The sequence below is a fragment of the Anolis carolinensis genome, chromosome 4 (assembly GCF_035594765.1).
Source record: "Anolis carolinensis isolate JA03-04 chromosome 4, rAnoCar3.1.pri, whole genome shotgun sequence".
In the NCBI taxonomy this organism is placed as follows: domain Eukaryota; kingdom Metazoa; phylum Chordata; class Lepidosauria; order Squamata; family Dactyloidae; genus Anolis; species Anolis carolinensis.
This window is the reverse complement of record NC_085844.1, coordinates 106,204,763-106,224,054: the sequence shown is the minus strand read 5'-3', so window position 1 is coordinate 106,224,054 and position 19,292 is coordinate 106,204,763. Positions and strand designations below refer to the sequence as shown.

Genomic DNA, 19,292 nt, shown 5'->3' with positions numbered 1-19,292 from the left:
CAGGAAGATTGTTGCCGAAACAGAAACATATCTCTCAGAATCTTCTCAAAAACAGAACGGACAGCAATCAAAATTCTAAATGAAAACAGAACAAAAACAGAACTGATTCACACACTCCTAAAAAAAAGTTAAGGATGACTGGTTTAGAAAAGGCCTGCACAACATATAGCCTGCAGGCCAGATGCCTTCTACAAAAGGCTTTCCTAGGGCCTATAAAAAAGGGCTGGGCTTCCCCTTTTTAGGTTGACCCTTCCTCTGCTTGCCTTCCTAGGGAGAAAGGGAGGAGGAATGGCTACATAAGTTTTTGGTTTTTTTTTAAATTGTCTTGCACTTGCAAAGAACTTTTTCATTACTTGCTCTAACCACCATGCTGACCTTTTCTAATATGTCTTCACAGCACTGGTTTAGCCACATGATATCAGAATTAGTTATAACAATATCATCAAAAATAATAAATAAATAAATATAATTAAATAAATAAATATTGTGATAAAATGGTGTTAATGAGTCTAGTGTATAGAATGATTAATAGCTGCTGAAAATAAAAGTTAAAAGTAAGGACAATAGTAACTCGGGGACTGCCTGTATATGTGATGTAAAAGCTATGCTGCCACTGAAGGTACTGAGAAATAAAAAAAATCTTTTTTTACAGTGCTAGTAATGAAGCTTATTGATTCCTCATTATAAAGTTTCATCAGTTATGCATGCTGTGCTCTTCCATTTAAACACGAGAAAGAAAAAGTGGAACTGTGAACAGTGAGGCCCAAATGAATAAAATCACTTCTACTGCACTTTTGTCCCTTGAAGCCTTCAGTTTTTTAAAGATGTTTGATTGTGGTGGTGGTGGTGCTGGGGGAGGCAAGTAGCTTCATTTACTTCCATTAATTTTGAGAGACCGTAGTACTGAATTAATACTCTTTAGGACATAAGCATTTAAAGTTTCAGTTACTATAGTACAAATGACACTATCATTTTGACCCTTCCTGCTTTCTCTGAATAACTACATAGAGGATGACTTAATTTTGTATGCCTCTTGACTCACAGTAATTTAAACCAAAAGTAATGTTTGCTATAAGGATTTCTCTGCACCTCCCTGTCTGAAGAGATTGGTGAAGAAGCTAATGTTGGAAGTGTGCTTTTGCATAACTGTGGATAATTGATAAATATACACTACTGCTCATAAGGCTGTGTCTACACTTACTCGAAAACTCTGATTTAAAGGACTCCATATTTGCTCCAATGTCGCTATGGGAGCCTTTTGATAATTGACATGGCCAAACCTTCTCATAATATGCTGAGGCCATCACTGCTAAAAAGCTTGCTGGTTATGCATTTTGTTCATATGACTGGGCACCCAACATGATCTTTCAAGAAATGTAACATAACCAAGCAAGCCTCTCAGGGAGATCTACTCACTAGCAGCCAGATAGTAGTGTTGGCATGTGAATGCAGAATTGAGCCAGATCCAGTGTGATGCAGCTGTCAACACCTTCATGAGATCACTCCAGAGCTTCCAGGAAATTCCAAAGTAAATAATATTGTAATTTAATCCAGTTTTACCAAATTTATTATTTAGTCAAGTTTTATCATGTTTTAATTTATTTAAGTTAACTATTACAAGAGTTTTAGTGTAGTCTATTTGTCTATGTATTTTTGTTTTTGTCTTTTATTATTGATATGGTCAGTGGACTAATCAAGAAACAGATCTATCTATCTGTCTATCTATCTATCTATCTATCTATCTATCTATCTATCTATCTATCATCTATCTAAAGTAAATCAAATGTAGTAACAGCTAGTGATTGTACTGTGTATCTTGCCCATGTATCAAGTGGACTTAGTACAACAACTGAGTGGTGAGTCCAGATTGTTTTGTCTGCATAGACATAGCCAAAGGACCCTTCTCCACAGCAAAAAAAAATGCACAAGGAACCAGAATTCAAAACTCTGGTTCTCTTGTGCATTTGGTGTCAACTCAGGGGACAAAACTTCACTTTTAGGGTGAGGGGGTGGTCACATTCCCTCCTGTGCTCAAACAGTATCAACACAGAGAGGGGTTATGGCCACTGGCATCTTGCCCTCACTCACCCGCTTTTTGTGATTTTGGAGAAGGGAGAAGGGAATTTCTCCGCCACAGCTCCATGCTTCCTTTAGTAGGAAAACAAAGTCCCTAGAAGCCTCCACATTTGGTAAGTAGTCTTTTTAACCTTCTAAAACCAGAAAAAATGATGAGGGAGAGGAGGATGACATTGTCACTCCTCCTCCAAGAGCTGCTTGAGATCGCAGAAGCAGGATCACTTTGGAGACTGCTGCTGAGATCACTGATGGTGATTCTAGTAGTCCCCACATTTCCAGGTTTATTCCAGCTTTCCAGGTTTATTCTGGATTAATCTTTATTATTATGAGTTGTCTTTGAGTGCCTCATGATAACGGACCACTAGCACTGCATTTTCGTGTAGTATAGATGACACCAAATCTTAATTTACCATGGTGAATGATTAGTTATATGGGAAGCCATTCTATGGAACTTTCCAATCAACAACTCCTCTCTGGGTTAGTGGGTGCACTCACTAATACATTCTGTCTCAGTTGTCATTCACATAAACAAAAGACTAAATAGTAAAGCTTTTTGGCCTGTGTCATTTGACCTGTTTTGTGTATTTGTGTGACAAAGGATTCTATAGTGCTTAGTGGGGTATCCCTGAACATACAAATACAACATGCTGAAGAAAAGAGCAAGCTAGAACTCTGCCTCCTGGCATTATTTTTATGGCCATGTAGTGTTTTTATCCTTGCTTTCTTATCTCTTTTTTAAAGATAGAACAGCATTTAATTATGTATTCAATTTGGCAATCTTTCATGATTATTATTTCCCATTTACATGTTCATAAAAATAATGAAACAAATATTCATGTATATATGCATAAACTAATACAATACATCCTAACATCTATTCATATTTCGTTATACCCTCCACTCCCCCCACTCCTCCCAATTTAGTGACTTTCCATCCCTTGAGTTGGATACATTCATATATAATACCATTCAACAGGGAAATCTTTAGAGAACTTAACAAAGCGCAATGTATTTGAGTAGATGGGCCAAAAGGGTCCAGATGTTAACGACATTTTTTTTCCAAAAACAATATATCTGAATGTCTTTCTTTTTTTCTTAATCTGATTACTAATTAACCCATGCAGGCCCTTCCCTGAATTTTCAGATACAATTTTAAATATTACTCTTTATTTTTAAAATAAAGTTATGATACTGTTTAATGAGTGTAATTTCAATCTCCTTAGATATCTCTTCTTCCAGGTTGTCAATTATGAACTTTTGTTTCAATAAAATATCTGGCAGTCATTTGAAAGAAGGGCAATGGTGGGAAAGTTAGACTTTCATTATGCGATGAGTATGTGCTAGGCTTTCTATTCTGATAAATACTATACAGAGAAAAGTCATATTCATACTCTCCCTCTTCCCTTTTTAAGGAGATGAGAAGTGTTTGTGAAAAGCTGTAAGTTAATGAAAGAGTTTTCTTTGATGACGTTAGGAATCTTATTTGCACCTGAAGGAGTGGAGAATATAAACTGAAATTAGATACTTATATCAGAAACTGTGTATGAATTACAATTTATATATTTAAAACCAGTTCTATAGAATGGGCATGAGTTAATGAAAAAATGCTTCTAAGTTTTGACTCTGTCAGTTTAAATTGCTTTCTTGGAATTTCCAGCTTAAAAAAAAAAAAACAATTTGAGTTAAATAGGAAAACTTGAGCTTTGATTCAGAAATTAAACCTAATGCCTAATACCATTGATTTCCACATCTTGTTAAAAAGCATGGAATTGGGCATGCTCAGTTGGAAATAAATTATTTCAACTAACTTGGGGGATAACATTATCCCTTCTCTAGTTTGGACACATTTTGTTCTTACATTCTGTAGCAAAGGCCCTAATTGCAAAATCCACAAAAAGTGAATATAACCTATCAGTGATCTTCTCTCTTTCTCATCTCACACTTTTTACTAGCAGGACGTGATTGAGCTCATGTTGGTCTAATTGCAAGTAAATACTTGTGAATAACTTGGTTGTCACACCCCTAGGCTGCATAGACACCTTGAAAACCACTCTGGAGCCCAGAATATAAACAATCAAGCTGTTTATTGGAGAATATAAGTAAGCACAAGCAAATAAAATTCAAAGTCAATAGAGTGGATAAACCACAATACAAAATACTTATCCGTCCTTAAGCAAAAGTCAAAGGAAGTCACTCAAGGTTATGATCCAAACTGGAACTGGACTGCACAATAAGTATCAGAAGTAGTCCACACAAAGTTCACTTCCCAATCAGGAAACAACAGGAAGCCACGAGAAGCAAGAACCAAACTCAAAGTAATCCAAGAGGACTGTACTCCACACAGCAAGGAAACAGGGAGGCTCAACTGGAATCAATGTACAGCAAGATAGAAGGTAGCAAGGTAGAAGGTAATTGTAATCCACATGACAAGGAAACAGGAAGGCTTAACTGGAATCAAGGTACAGCAAGGCAGAATCTCAGCTTGAATTTCACGGATGCAGAGAAAGCAAGAAGTATTTATGGAAATTTCAAAGCTATTGTTCCAAGGGAGAGCTCCTTCTCATGGGAAAGCTGCTCCTTAACGTGCCTCTGAACCAGACGTTGACTCCTTCGTAAACATTCCCTCCAGCTCCATCCCTGGATAAACATCTCCCTTCTGTCAAATTCATCCTCCTTCTCTGGGCTAGCATGCCCATCTGGCCTTTGCTGAACTGGCCTTGACTGGGAACAGGAATGTGGCTCAAAGTGCCTCCTTGAAACCTCATCTCTGGTTCCAGAATCCTCTGCTGGAATCAATTCAGGCAAAGGTAGTTGAATTTCAGTCTTGAATGGGGCCAAAGTCTTGCTCCAGCTCAGGCTGAGCTACAACACTGGTTCTCACCCTTCCTTCCCATTCTCTCCTGTGATTACATTAAGCTTGTGTGAAACCTTTACTAAGGATTTAATCACACAAGATAGGGAAATCACAATTTCAGCAGAACAACCATGTATTTGACTAGAATTTTTTCTTGCCACTCTCCCAGTGAGAGACAGCCAGGAAAGTATATATTTTTTGAAACACAAATAATCAAAACCAAAACCAAGGTCACAAAAATATCTGTTATAGAACTCCAATATGCTGATTATAGTGTAGTCGGTGCTCATTCAAAAGAAGATCTAGAAACCACTCTAAACACCTTGCAGAAGCATACAAAAAGCTTGGAGAAGCATACAAAAAGTACTCTATCGGCAGACATCAACTAATCTCTCTGCAATGCCATTCTGGAAAGTTTCTATCTGATAGAATGCATACTGATTTTACAATCACAATTAAAAATGGCACCTCAGAACCATATTAATTAAAAAAAACATGATTAGACTCCCATGTACAATTACTTAATTTCTGTGACATTTTTCAGACAGATTCCAATGAATTACTGATGGAATGGGACTAATGTCATGTGATGTGAATGAATCATGTTCAAAGAGTCTCAGAAATAGAGTATATTCCAATGTGATAGAGTCCCCTAGTCTTGACATCATTTCTTCAATGGTTGGGAGGTGATATTAAGAGAGAGCTTTTTGTTGATTCACATATGCACACATTTATATGCTCCTATTCTTAAAACATATTTCCCTGTTGTAATGTTGTATGTTAGATAAATCGAGCTGTTAACCATCAAGCAAGTAGGAAAGTGAGCAGGACTGAGGAGCAGAGGTACATACAAAGAGATATTGTATTCCAAGGACCTGGACTCTAATGAGTTTTCATTGGGAAATATTGTATGTTTACATTGTCTCTCTGCCAAGTGATTGATCTTTCCTATAAAAAGGAGAGGCCCTGAATAGCTCCTTGATTGTTTTTCTATTAAGAGACACTTGATGTTTTACTCTTTTATTAACCTGGTGCTCCTGGCTCCCACAGGATGGTCAGGAACACAAGATTAGCTGAGTTGCTTGACACGTTGAATTTTAAGTTTAGCATTAAAAAGGAAAAAAAGTACCCTTTGAATTCTCTGTTCTCCTTAACTTGTTTTTATTCTCCTATTTTCTGTGTAAAAGCACATCTAAAAATAGAAACAACAAAGACCCTATCTTTCTCCTTCTTCAAGGACAGAACAAGATTTGGTTTCATGTGCTAATGTAAGAGAGTTGTAGGCATGTGCAAATGAAGATAGTGATGGTTTCCATATCATTTCTGTGAGTTGTTTCTGTGCAAAATTGTTAATACAACTCTATCATAATCAAACTGTATTAAAAGAGATTTCATCTAAACATTATGAAAAACTTCCTGAATGTAAAAGATATTTGGCAGTGAAATATGCTGCCTCAGAGGATGCTGGAGGTTTTTAAATAGAGGATGGATGGTCGTCTTCCATGAATGCTTTGATTGTGTATTCCTGAGTGCATTGGACTTGATGGCTCTTGTGTTCTTTTCCAATTCTATTATCTTGGATGCTTAGTGTGACTTTAGATTTCTAAAATAGACTATCTCAGATTACTAACATTTTTTTTGCTGCCTATTGATTCTGTTTCTAATATCTTTAGGCTCGAAACCTTTAAAGATTACTTGGAGATATATATTTACACTCAGTCATAGATATCATTTACAGAATCTTTTTACGGGAAAGTGTGATCTAAAAGAAGAATATGTAGAATGATATTAAGTATTTTCATTTTATATTAAGTAACTGGAGATGAAACAGCTTTCTAGGTATCATATTTATTGAAAGTGAGTGGAACTTAGTCCCAAGACTTACTCTTTATTATGCCCATTTAAAATAAAATGATACAGGCACTCAATTTCAGGGCTCATATATTATTTAATGCCTTCTAGTGATTGACCACATTTGTCAATGATTAATTGGACATCATGATTACATAAAACAGTCCTCTAAAAAGAATTTGTCAGTGATCATTGGAGCATATTTCAAAGCTCATTGGAGTGTCTTGTTTCTGTTATCAAGCCATATTTGTTTCCTTTCTCTGTTCTACTTTGATTTTTGCTTCTATCATACTAACTGTAGTTAAAATGTGTGTGTGTTAACTTTGTGTAGAAATGTAAAACCTGTAGGTGGTTAAAGTTCTTGAGTGCTTATTCCTCATTCACATAAAAAGGGTGCTTCACAAGTAATTCAATATACATTATAGCATTTGGCAATGGTTCATATACACAGGTCAATTGTTAATTCATTTACTAAGACTGACAGTCTGATCTGCATCACAAAGCTATATGCCATATCTTGGCAATATTTTCCTGTTATAGGAAGCCAGGGCACTCACATTTGGAAGGATGGGTCCAAAGGGGCCCAGCACAGATGGCCATCATTATTGTTCTCCTTCTTGTTGTTATTCTTGTGTATTTTCAAGTCATTTCTGACTTATGGTAATGCTGAGGTGAATTGAAAAAAGGTTTTCTGGGGCTGAGAATGTGTGACGTCCCCTAAGTCACCCAATAGATTTCCATGGCTTAGCCGGGAATCCAGTTCTGATGTCCAGACTTATAGCAATGACAGACCCATTGCAACTCAGTGGCTTGACCCATTGCAACTCAGTGGCTTAACCATTGCTGTTATTGAAAGGTAAAAAGTTATGTTAAGTTGTAGATCATATGTACGTATAGAAACACATTCTGCAGTGTTGGACATTTAACCCAAACCCAGATCAAGACACGTCTTCTACACAGAAAGTGTATTTATGCAGTGAAATCCTTGCTACGTGATGCACATGCAAACCACTCATTTTGTGTTCTTGCATTTTCATGTGATCTGTCACTTCAAAAGGGCCAAGTCCCAGCTTCTGTGTGTATAAGCAGAAAGAAGCTACATCTAACAGGAAGAGCAAATCAAAGTGCCTTAAGAGAGTAAGGATTTAATTCTTTGTTAATTTTGTTCTCAAGGGGAGCAGTGAGTAATTTTAGCAATTTTCTTCCTGCTGCAAGAAGGTCTTCCAAAACTTCATAGTTTTCAAGCATCATTTACAATTTGAGACTTATTTTACAAAAAAAATGCATGTGGTATTTTTGTAGGAGTATTTGGTATCTATAACTGTGTACGGTGCAGCATAGAGAATGCTATGAAAGATATTATGGTAGGAAACAGGAGAGAAAATACTCAGGATGTTCTGGTAAAGGTAAAAAAATGTAACTTCCCCCAAAAAACCTTACTCTCATTGTTGCAATTAATACCCCTAAGATAAAAGACTAGATAGACAAAAAAAATATGAACAAGATGCCCTAATGTTGACCCTTATTTATTTATTTCTTACATTTATATCCTATCCTTCTCACCCCCGGCCGGGGGGGGGGGGGGAGAGGGGAGGGACCCAGGGTAGCAACCATTAGATGCCAAATACAACAACTCTAATAACAGTTACAATTAAAACAAATAGTTAAAACATCAATTATAAAACATCCATTTAAAATTTCATCAATTCAATTCAAAGACATAATTCAAAGTCTGTCCATTGTCATTCACATATATCATTTCATTTTTATCGCTATGCCTGCAGCTCTAATGCCTGGTCCCACAACAACTTTTTAAGTTTTTTTCTAAAGGATAGGAGGGAGGGGAGGAGGGGAGCAATGGCCAACCTCAATAAAATAGTGAAAAGCAGAGACATCACACTGGCAACAAAGGTCTGCATAGTTAAAGCAATGGTATTCCCCATAGTAACCTATGGATGCGAGAGCTGGACCATAAGGAAGGCTGAGTGAAGGAAGATATATGCTTTTGAACTTTGGTGCAGGAGGAAATAATGCCCGGCTGTTCACTGGGGGGAAGGATATTAGAGGCAAAGATGAAGTATTTTGGCCACATCATGAGGAGACAGGAAAGCTTGGAAAAGATCACGATGCTGGGGAAAATGGAAGGAAAAGGGAAGAGAGGCTGACCAAGGGCAAGATGGATGGACGGTATCCTTGAAGTGACTGGGTTGACCTTGAAGGAACTGGGGATGGTGATGGCCGACAGGGAGCTCTGGCGTGGACTGGTCCATGAGGTCATGAAGAGTTGGAGATGACTAAACGACTGAGCAGCAGCAGCCAATAAAATGATGTAGTTGAGGATGGACTGTGCACACAATTTGTGTGTGTATGTGGGAGGGCAGGGGGTTGTTCTGGAAAAATGTGAGAGAAACCTTTTTCTTCAAAAAATCTATTTACACGGACAAATATTGTAAATGCTGTTTTCTGTGCAAAATTCACATTGATTGAAGACACACAAATCTGCTTAATGCATGTTTGGGGAATGCTGTGATATGCAGGAGGAGGAAGGGATGACGGAAACTAGAGGTTTGTCTCAGGGAAAATGTGATAAAGCAGTCAGGGATTGAGGGCTCATCTACACAGTCACTTAAATGTGAAAGCCAATCCATAGGAACTGATGCTTTGAACTGGCCATGGATTCAGCAGGAACAATGTCCAGATGGTTAATGGACTGAACCTGATTTGGACATGCTGGATGGTCACCCTTACCTTGATTGTTCTTTCTGCTGCCACACCAGCAGTTGCTAAGCTGAGAAGAGCTCCTGGTCACTGCTTAGCACCATCGATGGCCTAGCTCCCTTTTCCTAGTTTCTCAGGTGACTTTAGTGATGTCAGCAAAAGTCCAGAGATCTCTGGAGGTCTTGGCTATCTGCCATGGTGACAGGGATGACATGGACCCAATTCATCTGCTATTCTCTATACCAAGGGGCAAAGGGGAAAGGGATAGAAGTGTCTGCTATGCTTGTGCAATTTGGCTGGAGGGTGATATGTTTTTGGTATCTAAATTTCATTATGTTTTTGGGATCCTCCCAAAAATTGGCTAATGAAAAAAATCGGTTTTCGAATAGGTAGCTGAAAGATCCAGGAAGATCCATCCCAGTAGCGACAATAGGGAACTCCCCTTTCCATTCCTGGGATTCTTTACTTTCTTCCTTTCAAGGAGGCCTGGGTTTGAGGAATGGGGTTAAGGGAGCATCCTTCCGTATCCAGAGCCAGGATGCAGCTGAGAAAATTGGAGGTGCTCACCCCATGAAATAGACTCAGCTTGTGTAAGACACGTCTTGGTTTTTTTTTTTCTATTTTGATTAGCCCAACAGGCAGAGGTCATGGGGAAGCTTTGTGCAAGCACGCAGCAGCCTCTTTGCACGGCCTGTGATACCAAATAGGGGAGGAGGAGCTGTGATCGGCTGCTGTGTGGACCATTTCAGCAGAAAAAAACATGGCAACTGAGCCCTTGCCATTACAACCAGCCAAACAAGCCAAAAAAGCCAGATTGGCCAAAGGGAACTGACCAAACCGAATCCATACACAAGCCTAGTGTCTGCCCTTGTGAACAGTGGGCGGTTTCATATTTGAGTTGTGGGACTGCTCCAAAGTTTGGGGGGAATCTCCAAAGCATTTCCTAACATCTCCTACTGTGGAGTAAAATTACTTGTTTCACCCCAGGATATACTTCTGGTTGAGACTGGGATATAGGCATGGAGTAGTCAAGCCCAGAGAGAGGTGTGGGAAGGGAGAGATGAATATTGATTTGGAAGCTATGAATGAAAAAAGAGACTAGGGAGTTTGTATTTAACCTAAGTATTAAACAAATTGTTAATAAATCTTTATTTTTTATTTTCTATGGCTGTGTCTGATTGATCTACACAGACAGTTGTCGAGAATAGCAATCATCTTGAAGCCTGATTACCATATCCAAAGAGGGATTTTAAGGACAAAAGTACAAGTTGAGTGACAGGAGCCCCAGGGTTGGAACTGGAAGGCCAGCCTAGGTAAGGGTTCTGTCTCAGTGAGTTTTTTTTTTTTTTTGGCACATAATAACTGCATCATCCCCTACTTAAGCAATAATAGACTATAAATACAGACATACCACTGAACCCATTGGGACACCTTCTGGGAAGATATATATACAGTTATTTTGTCAATGAATCATTGATTTCTACCATAAAGGCTGTTTTGCTAATGAATGCAAAATTTTGTACATTGAGGCAGCTTGCAGATTGTAGTAAGCAACATGCACGAGAGAGGAGAGAAGAAGAAAAAGAACATCAGAACTCATTTACACAAACTGAATATCTGCAAATGCAAAATATTAGTTATGACAGTGCCTGCTGGCTGCTGGTGGTTGGTGAGTATGCTAGTAGATACTTTATTTGAGCATGGAGTGCATCCCATAAATGCAGAAAGTCTCTGTTTTGGTCCCTGAATCTATCAATAGAACTATAAAAGACACTTGCTGAGATACTGGAGAACCATTGCTGGTCATTTAAAGCAAGAGGGACAGATTATCTGGTTCTATTAGATAATTTTCCAAGTCAAGCTATGGTTATTTATGACAACTTTGTACATATTGACAAGCTAAAAAACCTATTCATATGGTGATGAAGGAGACATGAACTTGCTTCCTCCAGGTACATAAAATAAAATCTGATTAAACGTCCTCAGTGTTGTGGCTTCATGTACACAGATATGGGTTTGCCATTTTAGAATGACATAGCAATCTGAAGTGTATGGCTGTGCATCATGGTGTTTGTTTTTCTGCAAATCAGGAGCCCTAGTAAATGATTGTCTTGGTCCTATGTAAACTAATATTTTATTTTAAAGTAATGGAATAAAAATGAGCTGAATATTAAGCATGTGTCTATCTTTAAAGATAATATAATGGAAGTCTATTGTTTGCCCGTGATTAAGCTTGCTGGTCACTAAGGCATTTGTTTGTGATGCAAAGCTACAGGCATCACACATAAATTTCAGCACTGAGTAAAATATTATCTCTGTTGCAACCAGCTTCAGGAATATCTCATTTTAATACCTTCATAACTCACAGAAATTGTTGTAATGTTTACATTTTAATTGTTATTTTTTGAATATCATCAGCATACTAAAGTGTTTGGCTTTGCAATCCAATTGTTTTCCTATCAGCCCTTACTCCATAATATATATATATATTGCAATATTTTTTAAGTACGCTAGCATGGCTAAATAACTCAAACCAATTTTCTTTATTACATTGCATCAGCTGCAGGGTGGATCTCAGTATTGGCTTTACATAAAATATTCTCACATAAAGACGTCAACAACATAATATGCTGTCAGCTTTATTTATTTTTAAAAATTATGTTTAAAAGATTGAAAAAGGATACTTGCACATGTGCTCCTGCGTCTTCATCTTCTCATTCCAACACTTCTCACCCAAAATCTGATGTATGTGTGTACAGACGGGTGTGTGTGCAAACATAATACGTTCTTATGAAAGCCATGTCAGAAATCAGTCTTCCCTGATGTGGTGCCCTGGAGCTGTTTTGGACTACAGAATCCAACTCTTGCTGCTATAGCCCATCACTGTGCTGACTCTGACTGATGTAAAAGTATACAGATGACACTGCGTTAGAGTGGATTTCTTCATTTGACAGTGGTTCCAAAGTTGTCTCTCAAGATTTGTAAAAAAAGGAAGAAAGATGTACTATTAGATTTAATTCACTGTTGTCACTCCCAGCTTTGGCACGTAACCAAAATTCAGAAGCACATGCCAAATGCAAATAAGGAAAGTTTGTGAATAAAATAAAATCATACAGTACACACATAGTGAGAGTGACCTCCACTTCCCCTTTTATTAGCTTGTTATTACATTCAGCCCCTCCAACCTGCTCTTGGGTTGGTGGCATTTATGACTAAGCACAGACTACAATCCTGGTAACCATTTTTGTTAACTGGCATTAACTCTGCAGTGGTTTAAACTACAAATCTATTTTTTGTTGTTATTTCTTTTCCTGGAAGAACAGCTTTGTGAAGCTATTCACATAAAAGATATTGCCTACTTGTTATCTCACACTTTATGAGGTGAATGCTACAAAATTTTATGTATTTCCCACCTAGATTAGTGCCCTGGCCAGACACCCTTTTTAGAAATCATGTACTGAGCCTATTGTAAAAAAAATCTAATTTAGAGAATGTGTATTTATACAAATCCACACTTTCACTTTTCTTACAGAAATGCTTCCCTGGAACAAGTTCAACTTTGTTACAGTTCTACTCCTTTTATTATCCAATCCTACTAATGAATACCTTCTTCCTCTCCATAACATTCCCATACACATGTATCACATGCATGATGATATCAGTATATATTATCAGAGGTGTCTATTTTAAATACTTGGTTTAAACTGAGGAAAGAAAACAATATTTCTGAACATATTTGAAAGTTCCTTTCCTGCAGTGTTGAATAAGTGTGCACGTGTCCCTTACAAGCCACATATCTGAATATGAAGACACTTGTTCACAAAATTAAGGAATTGCAGATTCAGATAGAACTCCAAGAGTCATATAGTCCCAACTCTTTAGCAGAGTTGCGCTTAGGGACTCAGAAATGAGGACCACCTGCCCACAAACAGACATAAACATGCTTAAAATAATTCTGCCTTCCCAAATAAAATTTTACTGCACTCTCCAAATTTTAAACATTACAACAAGCAGCCATGAAAATAATTCTTAATAATTCCTGTTGGCAACTATTCCTTTGGCGACATTTCTTGTCCCTTTTCTTTAGATTTGTAGACTCTATTTTTAAATAATCAACTGAACTTTTGTGAACCAAAGTGCTTGAAATTTAAGAACTGAAGAACATTTCATTGGAATTCTTATGTATGGGGAGAATGTACACATTTTCCTAACTCTCACAGCTATACTCTTTCATCCAGACAATGCAGTAATAGGCAGTTAAAACATCTCTGATAGTTGGCTATCAAATTTGTTGTAAGGATTCTAGTGGAGGAAAATCCACATTTTTGAGTTTTTCATTCCATTGTCAAATAGTTTATACTGACTAAAAAAATGTTCCTTTTGTTTAAGATTATCTTTTCTTGTAACTTCAGTCAAAAGTTCATTAATTTTCCAGTTATTTCTAAATATTTTCCCCAAGCATGACTTTTTAATGCTTGTTTATTTAAGAACTGTGTTAGAACATTGACTTGTGCATACCAGTGACTTGTGGATATCAAATTTCTAATGTGTATTAATCACTGATGTGCAGAAATAATAAATAATAGGATACGTATCTTATTCCTCTTAATGTGGGATTTGTGTATTGGTAGTGTTTAAATTAAATTTGTGTCTTGCCTGTATTGCATACTGATTGCATCATCCAGAGTGTACTATAGTCTGGAAAGAGTTAATTGCTAAGAAGCTGTGATGACCTTGATGTGTGGCTGGAACCAGGGAGTGTCCAGACACAAGTGTTTGTGCATTACTAATTGCATCTGGTTGAGTTGAGTCGAGTTCTGTCTGCCTAGAGTGAGAGTCAAGTCCTGTGTTCGTCCATTGTCTGCAAGTCTGTTTGTCTTGATTATTGCTGAAGTCAGTAAAACTTGTATATAGTTCTACCATCGTCTCTGATGTCTCTTCATTCTGCGTTCCACTGATTCCATCCAACTACTGCTGCCCTGCAAATACTCTGACAATTCCTGCTTATGTTTCTCAATTATGTGGGACATTTTGTAAAAGTTTTGGAAATGGAGAGTCAGGTTGGTTGGACTGTCCCTGTACCATTTAAATTGAACACTTTCAATAACATTGGAATATATGTTTATCAGAAATAATGTATCTACACAGACATTTGATAATTATTTATCTATGTGTGTTTGTAAATGAATTGAGATTGAGTGTAGATATTTGAGCATGCTGCTCAAATTCTTCTCCATTATGCAAATAGTTGTTTTAGATTGTAACACTGTTGCTGTTTTTTCTTGGCTATATCAAAGCATTAGTGCTTTTGTTCACATCTCCACAGAGTTAGCACATCCATTTGGCATATGCAGTTAACAAATATGGCCTGTCAGCCTTGAAAGATCTGCTTTAAGAACCACATGAGTGATATACAGGATACTTACTTAGACATGTAATAGGCTTCAATTTTCCTATTAAATGAGATGAGATGAAAGGAAATGGATTTGAAGAGGTTGGGTCAAAAATAGTTTGTCTTATTAATAGATTAAGTGACAGAACTATCAAGGCCCATGACAGCCATCTAGTTACATTTATAAGTGCTGTGAAGCTCCGTCAAGGAGCCTAGAAACGTATTTTTTTACCTGCATGAAATGTATTTTTGTACCTGCACTATTATTCTTTGTCACCCAAGTCTACTTTACATACAATTCTACGAGATAGCATTAATATGCAAAGAGCTTTAGACATCAACTGTAGGTATCTCCTGCGAGGGATCTATGAAATTGCCAGTTTTTATTCATCCCAGTTTCTAATTTGTCTGAGAAAATGTGATTTGGGTTTTACATGTGAAATCATTTAGAAAGGAAGCCTTACTTGACAGGAGACGTCTGTTGGAAAAAAGGTAGTGAGCAGGAACTGTGACTTCTGGTGATCTCTTTGGGTCTGAGGGCCCTTCTACACTGCCATATAATCTAGAATATCAAGGTAGATAACCCACTTTATCTGCTTTGAACTGGATTATCTGAGTCTACACTGCCATATAATCCAGTTCAAACTGATAATCTTGTTTTTATACAGCTGTTTACAAGAGGACTGAGGCTATACCAGATATGTATCCCAAAGTCCAGAAGCATAGCAAAAATGCCTCTGAAAAAAGTAAAAGAAAGATATTCCTGATTGTTAATGTACTAAGAGATCTGGGTATCTTTTCTAGATATTTTATGAGGAAAGAAACAATGAAAGGTCATTGCTTACATAAGATGTCATGGGGATTAGATCTATTTTCCAAAACTTCCCATTTGAAAGAAAGTAATGAAGTGATCACAACTAAAGAAATGAAGAGAATTGGTGTTTTCAGGAATTATTTATGATGCATTTCCATTTGCTTCTTGAAAGAGAAATGTTCTATTTATCAAAACCCTCGACTCATATTTCCTTTTTTTTTATTATCTCAGGAGTATTTAAGCTGATGGAATGTACAGCCTGCTCTTGATAGTACATCAGACACTCCTTATTGTGAAGGCAATTTGCAGCCATGTCTGGTTCTGTGTTAAGTCCTTCCTGTAGGCTTCCTGTAAGCCAATTTTTGCAAATTGCACTTGTGTGTACACTGGGATTGCTTGCCCACTTTTAAATCAACATTAGTAGTAAATTAAAAAGCATTCTGTTGCATTTGCCTAGTTAAAAAAACATGTTTTGAACACACTCAGCACGGTAAGCAACAGATTAGATGAAATGGCTACAGTGAAAAGTTCACTGTGTTAATTAGTGAAAATACTTGTTCTGTGTATTTACTTACTTACCATGGCAGCTAAGAGTTTTAAATGCACTGTTTTTAAATAGTATATGCCAGGTTTGTCTTCATTGATTACTCCCTCTTTCAGAGAACTGCTGTGATATTTGAGGCCTTTTTCTTTAGAAAAGGGAACCTAGATTTAAGACTGTTCATGTACACTCACCCCTCTATACTTAGTTGCAAGACCAATGCTAATGGGGATAACAGTGAATAAGCTTTCACTATTTTTTAACCCAAGGGAACACCTCTCTAGGATTCTCTGATCTGTCAGAAGTTGAGCTTGGGCCCCTTCTACACTGCCCTATATCCTAGGATCTGATCCCAGATAATCTGCATATCCCAGATTATCTGGCAGTGCAGACCCATATAATGATCAAAGACTTTGAAAAGGTGGTCACTAGAGACATTGATAAACTTTCTAAGGTAAACACCATACAACACTCGATCATGTCTAGATCAGAATTAAATATTCTTAACAAATTATCCACGATGCCTGACTATATTTGGAAACCCGCAGACAAAGGAGGGGCTATAGTGTTATTGAATATGTCAGATTACATTATTGAAGTCAATAAACACTTGACAGAGTGTTCTTTCTATAAACCAATACCATCAGACCCCACCAGTAAAATTAGATCATTGATCAAAATAGTGTGTGCGGAGGGACTAGCAATGAACTATATCACAGTACAAACATTTGATTTTTTACAAAAACAATTTCCTAGAATTCCTGTTTTTTACATTCTGTCCAAGATTCATAATGGCATTATGCCCCCCCCCCCCAGGCTGACCCATTGTATCAGGTACATCATCTATTTTAGAACCACTGGCTAAACATTTGGATCATTTCCTTCAACCCTTTGTTTTGAAAACTAAATCATATATCAAAGATACAACTCACTTCATAAACATCATAGAATCCCTACACATCCCAAGACATTCTACTTTAATGCCCCTAGACATTGCTTCTCTATATACCAATATTCCTTTAAATGAAATAAGAACCATTATTGAAGATCTTTTCAACTCCAGATAATCTCAAACACCACTGACACACTTCCTCATGGATTTATTTTATATAGTTTTAGAAAATAACTATTTCAGATTTGATGCTCAATTTTATTTACAGATTTGGGGTGTAGCCATTAGCCTTCAGTGGCTAATCTTTTCATTTCACAGCTAGAAACTGACTACATTTACAACCAAGAAAAAAAACCCACATACTTAATAAATATGATATATTACAGATTTTTACAACTAGCTATATGGCTGAACAATTTAGCCATTGGATCAACACCATCCACCCTAATATCAAATTTACCAAAACCATTAAATTGACCGATATTAATTTTCTAGACATATCAGTACACCAAGATGAAAGGGGCTTATATGTGACAAATTACTCCAAACCGAATGACAAAAACTCTATTCTTCACTTTAAGAGCTTTCACCAATATTCACTGAAATTCAACCTGCCATACTCTCAATTACTTAGGATTAAGAGAAACAATAGCAGACAAGATCATTATCTCTCAGCAGCTCATTCCCTTAACAATAGGCTTAAGGCTAGAGGTTATCCAGTTAACATACTCAAACTGGCTCTTCAGAAATCTCAACAGATCGATAGGAGTTCTTTATTAAAATATCAGCCCAAAAAGCAACAAAACAAGATTATTTGCCCACTTACACTCACCTCACAGCCCCCCCCACACACACACACATATGCAGAATCATCGATAAACATAGGCATCTCATACAGGATATCCCAGGATGTCAGGAGACACCGATTATAGCACATAAAAGATCCAAGAACTTAAAAGATATTCTTATCCACTCTGATTTCAAAACACCTAACTCAGAGTTTAGGAGTTCCATTATAGGAAGTTTTAGGTGTGGACATTGTGATGTTTGTTTTCAAACTTGCACCATTAAGCAATTCTTACACCCATCACTAAACATCAGGATTAATTTGAAGAACTACATGACATGTTCATCTGAAAACATCATATATGTGATCCTATGCCCCTGAAATCTATTATATATTGGCATGACCACCAGATCCTTGAGAATCAGAATACAAGAACATCATTCTAAAATCAGAAGAGGCAGTATGAATTCCACTTTATACACACACTTCAGTGAGAAATCTCACCCTTACAATAGCTTTACATTTTTTGCTTTAGAGAAATTACATGTGACTAGCAACACAGATTTCAAAAGAACTCCTCCTCCATTACCCCTCATGGTCTTCACGACAAATTGGACCTCACCTGCTTCCTGTAATCAGATTAAGGTATTTAAATCATCATTAGACCATGAACGGCTGCTCACAACACAAGATCAACAACAGTACACTAATATTGTGGACATGTGAGTAGATATTGTTTCACATATACCTGGTAAAATGGGGTTGGATGTATTTGACTTAACATATTGCATACTTTGGGGTGTTCCAACATGTCTATTTTTACAAGGTCTATTATATCTCACGAAGAGCACAATATTAGATAGTTTTCCTTTTATTTTTATCTCCACAAAGAATACCTGAAGCAGAGCCTCCAACATGTATCATCATAACAAAAAGAATTTAGAAATATATTGTCACTTACCAGAAGAAGGGTTTCCAAAACTGGGGAGATACCCAGGAAAACCAGTTGCAAATGACTATATTACCTCTATTTTCCATGACGGAACCTATTCCAGACAACAACCAGCTACTCAGGATCTACATTAATATCGAATCTGATTCCCTTGTTTTTGAATTTACTTCTGTTATACTGCATCTTTGGAGATACCTTACATCTTTGACACCATTAGCACAGGAGTTGGGATACCTATAAGACTTTTACCACATTTGGTTGATGACCTAGACTGTTATATTCTAATCCTGTGTTTAACTCAGTTGGAGTCCAGAGGAAATCCTTCCAGGACTGCAGAGAGACTGAGTCTGATTGGCTCTAATCCGTGTTTAATCCAATTGAAGTCCATAGAAAATTCTTCCAGGACTGCAGAGAC

General features: G+C 37.1%; 1 protein-coding gene across 7 annotated transcripts in view; it reads left to right on the top strand.

Moving 5' to 3' along the window:
• cdh12 (cadherin 12) overlaps positions 1-19,292 on the top strand; it is an 868,710-nt gene that overhangs the window by 580,730 nt on the left and 268,688 nt on the right. The window contains exon 5 of one of the 7 annotated variants that reach the window (XM_062977609.1): positions 10,691-10,812. The exons of the other annotated variants lie outside the window; for them this stretch is intronic. The gene's annotated coding sequence lies outside the window, so the exon portion shown is untranslated. The remainder of the gene's footprint in view (positions 1-10,690; positions 10,813-19,292) is intronic. 7 annotated transcript variants of the gene reach the window in all.